At 45.4% G+C, this 3,947-nt stretch overlaps 2 pseudogenes across 2 annotated transcripts in view; both read left to right on the top strand.

Annotated features, from left to right (window-relative positions):
• The first annotated feature begins 804 nt into the window (after positions 1 to 804).
• LOC101587294 lies at positions 805 to 3,828 on the top strand (annotated as a pseudogene). The gene has a single exon (XR_002821273.1). The product of XR_002821273.1 is annotated as a 26S proteasome non-ATPase regulatory subunit 1 pseudogene (transcript).
• LOC101571199 overlaps positions 3,752 to 3,947 on the top strand; it is an 11,869-nt pseudogene continuing 11,673 nt past the window's right edge. Inside the window, exon 1 of the transcript XR_001117110.2 lies at positions 3,752 to 3,845. The product of XR_001117110.2 is annotated as a cytochrome c oxidase subunit 5B, mitochondrial pseudogene (transcript). The remainder of the gene's footprint in view (positions 3,846 to 3,947) is intronic.

Raw genomic sequence — 3,947 nt, 5'->3', positions numbered from 1 at the left:
AATATGAAAAACTGGAATATCCTTGCCTTGATTGAATTGTGCCATAGTTGTGCTGGGGTTAGTAGAAGAGAAAATAAGGACAGCATGTGTACATGTATAAAAAGAACTAGGAAGAAAAACATTTCTGAAATATGCAAGGAACTAAACCTTATCCTAAGAATAAATGTGCCATTTCCACTTTAGTATCTTGACATGTGACTTCTCTGATGAACACAAAGAAACCTGGTGGTTCAGGTCTTGAAAGTAGAGTGAGTATATCTTTTACGCAGACAGCCTAGACAGCCACTGTTCAGTCAAACATACAACTCACAGTCTTATATCAATCTATTTTTCTTTCTTGTATTCTTTCTTTGACATTTGGGGCCAGATTATTTCATTTATATTTAAATTAGAATCTTTAATTAAAAAGGATAGTGCTTAAAGTATGTTAACTCTGTTTGTGTCAACTACTTAGAAAAATAATAAAGCAAGAGAAAAGAAATAGAGTCAAAAGTAAAGAATTATAGAGAATGGGCATAGTGGCGCAAGCCTGTAATTCCAGCTCTTAGGAGGCTGTAAATAGGCGGATCACTACGAGTCCCATATAGTAGTGAGACCCTGAACACCCTGTAGACCCTTCCCTAAAATACAAAAAAAGAAAAAGAAAGAAAAGAATTATAAAGACAACCGCGGAGAGCAGGCGACTGACTGATCTGCGCTCCCGGGAAACGCGGCGGCATAGCGGAGCTGGCGGGGCCTGGGCTGACAGATAAGCGGGGCAGCCGGGTTGTCGAGCGAGCGGACTGGTGAGTGCGGGGCGCAGACATGATCACCTCAGCCACTGGAATTATTTCTCTTCTCGATGAAGAAGAACCACAGCTTAAGGAATTTGCACTACACAAATTGAATGCAGTTGTCAATGACTTCTGGGCAGAAATTTCTGAGTCTGTAGACAAAATAGAAGTTTTGTATGAAGATGAAGGTTTCCAGAGTAAGCAGTTTGCAGCCTTAGTGGCATCTAAAGTATTTTATCACCTGGGAGCTTTTGAGGAGTCTCTGAATTATGCTCTTGGAGCAGGTGATCTCTTCAATGTCAATGACAATTCTGAGTATGTGCAGACAAAATGCATCGATCACTATACCAAGCAGTGTGTGGAAAATGCAGATTTGCCTGAAGGAGAAAAAAAAACAATTGACCAGAGATTGGAAGCCATTGTGAATAAAATGTTCCAACAATGTCTAGATGACACAAGTATAAGCAGGCTATCGGCATCGCTTTGGAGACAAGAAGACTAGATGTCTTTGAGAAGACCATACTAGAATCGAATGATGTCCCGGGAATGCTAGCTTATAGCCTTAAGCTCTGTATATCTTTAATGCAGAATAAACAGTTCCAGAATAAAGTACTGAGAGTCCTAGTTAAAATCTACATGAACTTGGAGAAACCTGATTTCATCAATGTTTGTCAGTGCTTAATATTCTTAGATGATCCTCAAGCTATGAGTGACATCTTAGAAAAACTGGTGAAGGAAGACAACCTCCTCATGGCCTATCAGATCTGCTTTGATTTGTATGAAAGTGCCAGCCAGCAGTTTCTGTCCTCCGTGATCCAGAATCTTGGAACTGTGGGCACCCCCATTGCCTCTGTGCCTGGCTCCACCAACACAGGCACTGTTCCAGGTTCTGAGAAAGACAGTGAAATGATGGAGACAGAAGACAAGACAGGCCGTACACTTGCTGGAAAGACACCAGATGCGAGTCCAGAGCCCAAGGACCAGACTTCGAAAATGATTAAAATTTTAAGCGGTGAAATGGCTATTGAGTTACATCTGCAATTTCTAATACGGAATAATAACACAGACCTCATGATTCTAAAAAACACAAAGGATGCAGTACGGAATTCAGTATGCCACACAGCAACTGTCATAGCAAACTCTTTCATGCACTGTGGGACTACCAGTGACCAGTTTCTTAGAGATAACTTGGAATGGTTGGCCAGAGCCACTAACTGGGCTAAATTTACTGCTACAGCCAGTTTGGGTGTAATTCATAAGGGTCATGAGAAGGAAGCATTGCAGTTAATGGCAACCTACCTTCCCAAAGACACGTTTCCAGGGTCAGCCTACCAGGAAGGCGGGGGGCTCTATGCACTAGGGCTCATCCATGCCAATCATGGTGGCGACATAATCGATTACCTGCTGCATCAGCTCAAGAATGCCAGCAATGATATCGTTCAGCATGGAGGCAGCCTGGGCCTTGGTTTGGCTGCCATGAGAACTGCACACCAGGATGTTTATGATTTCCTAAAAACCAACCTTTACCAGGATGATGCTGTGACAGGAGAAGCAGCTGGCCTGGCCCTAGGTTTGGTTATGTTGGGCTCTAAAAATGCCCAGGCTATCGAGGACATGGTTGGCTATGCCCAGGAAACCCAGCATGAGAAGATCCTGCGTGGTCTCGCCGTCGGCATTCCCTTAGTGATGTATGGGAGGATGGAAGAGGTTGATGCACTCATTGAGTCTCTCTGTCAGGATAAGGACCCAATTCTTCGAAGGTCTGGAATGTATACAGTGGCCATGGCTTATTGTGACTCTGGTAACAACAAAGCTATTCGACGCCGACTACATGTTGCTGTCAGTGATGTTAATGACGATGTTAGGAGGGCAGCAGTCGAATCACTTGGCTTCATTCTATTCAGGACCCCTGAGTAGTGTCCCAGTGTGGTCTCTCTGCTGTCCGAGAGTTACAATCCCCATGTGCGCTACGGAGCTGCGATGGCCCTGGGCATCTGCTGTGCTGGTACAGGAAACAAGGAAGCTATTAATTTGCTAGAACCAATGACAAATGATCCTGTGAACTACATGAGGCAAGGGGCTCTCATAGCCTCCATGCTCATCATGATCCAGCAGACTGAGATCACATGTCCAAAGGTGAATCAGTTCCGACAGCTGTATTCCAAAGTTATCCATGATAAGCATGATGATGTCATGGCCAAGTTTGGCGCTATTCTGGCCCAGGGCATACTAGATGCAGGTGGCCATAATGTTACAATCTCCTTACAGTCCAGAACCGGGCACACACATATGCCTTCTGTGGTTGGCGTCCTTGTCTTTACCCAGTTCTGGTTCTGGTTTCCTCTCACATTTTCTGTCATTGGCTTATACCCCTACCTGTGTCGGCCTGAACAAAGATTTAAAGATGCCGAAGGTGCAGTATAAATCAAACTGTAAACCATCCACATTTGTGTATCCTGCACCTCTGGAAGTACCAAAAGAAAGGTTAGATACCAACCTTTCAAGCCACTGTCCATCGGAGGAAAAGATTTCTACTGCTGTGTTGTCTATTACTGCCAAATCCAAAAAGAAGGAAAAAGAAAAAGAAAAAAAAAGGAGGAAGAGAAAATGGAAGTGGATGAAGCAGAGAAAAAAGAAGAAAAAGAGAAGAAAAAGGAACCTGAGCCAAATTTCCAGCTGTTGGATAACCCAGCCCGAGTTATGCCTGCCCAGCTGAAGGTCCTTACCATGCAAGAGACCTGTAGATACCAACCTTTCAAGCCACTGTCCATCGGAGGCATCATCATTCTGGAGGACACCAGCGAAGACATTGAGGAACTGGTGGAACCTGTGGCAGCACACGGCCCCAAAATCGAGGAGGAAGAGCAAGAGCCAGAGCCCCCAGAGCCCTTTGAGTATATCGATGACTAAGGGACCAGACGGGCTCTGGCCACTCAAAGCCCGGCCAGCTATGGAGAGTGCGGCCAGCTGTGGAGAGCATGCAGCGGGAGCCCTCGCAGGACCAGCAGGACCATCTCCTCCATGCATGTGGCCTCGCTGTGCGCTCACCTCAAGAACTCGTCTCTGGGACTGGTGAGATGCTCAGTGATCTAAAGCACCTACTTAGAACAAGCTTAGCAAAGCACAGGGACCACGGTTCAATCCCCCAGCACCACATGCCAGCCAGCCCCACCC

Source organism: Octodon degus, unplaced genomic scaffold (assembly GCF_000260255.1).
Source record: "Octodon degus isolate 3935 unplaced genomic scaffold, OctDeg1.0 scaffold00045, whole genome shotgun sequence".
In the NCBI taxonomy this organism is placed as follows: domain Eukaryota; kingdom Metazoa; phylum Chordata; class Mammalia; order Rodentia; family Octodontidae; genus Octodon; species Octodon degus.
This window is presented reverse-complemented; position numbering and strand designations above follow the sequence as displayed.